Raw genomic sequence first — 821 nt, forward strand, 5'->3', positions numbered from 1 at the left:
ATTACATACTTCATCTTCACAATGTCAAGCTATTACCAACTTCATCTTCGCAATGTCAAGCTATAACAAACTTCATTTTCACAATGTCAAGCTATTACAAACTTCATCTTCACAATGTCAAGCTATTACCAACTACATCTTCACAATGTAAAGCTATTACATACTACATCTTCACAATGTCAAGCTATTACAAACTACATCTTCACAATGTCAAGCTATTACGAACTTCATCTTCGCAATGTCAAGCTATTACAAACTTCATCTTCGCAATGTCAAGCTATACGAAAACTTTATTTTCACAATGCCAAGCTATTACCAACTACATCTTCACAATGTCAAGCTATTACCAACTTCATCTTCACAATGTCAAGCTATTACTAACTTCATCTTCACAATGCCAAGCTATTACGAACTTCATCTTCACAATGTCAAGCTATTACAAACTTCGTCTTCAAAGTGTCAAGCTATTACCAACTACATCTTCACAATGTAAAGCTATTACTTACTTCATCTTCGCAATGTCAAGCTATTACAAACTTCATCTGCACAATAGCGAGCTATTACAAACTTCGTCTTCACAGTGTCAAGCTATTACAAACTTTATCTTCACAATGCCAAGCTATTACAAACTTTATCTTCACAATGCCAAGCTATTACAAACTACATCTTCACTATGTCAAGCTATTACAAACTTCATCTTCACAATGTCACGCTATTACAAACTTCATCTTCACAATGTCAAGCTATTACAAACTTCGTCTTCACAGTGTCAAGCTATTACAAACTTTATCTTCACAATGCCAAGCATAACAAACTCATCT

The sequence above is a fragment of the Lottia gigantea genome (assembly GCF_000327385.1).
Source record: "Lottia gigantea unplaced genomic scaffold LOTGIsca_39, whole genome shotgun sequence".
Taxonomy (NCBI): domain Eukaryota; kingdom Metazoa; phylum Mollusca; class Gastropoda; family Lottiidae; genus Lottia; species Lottia gigantea.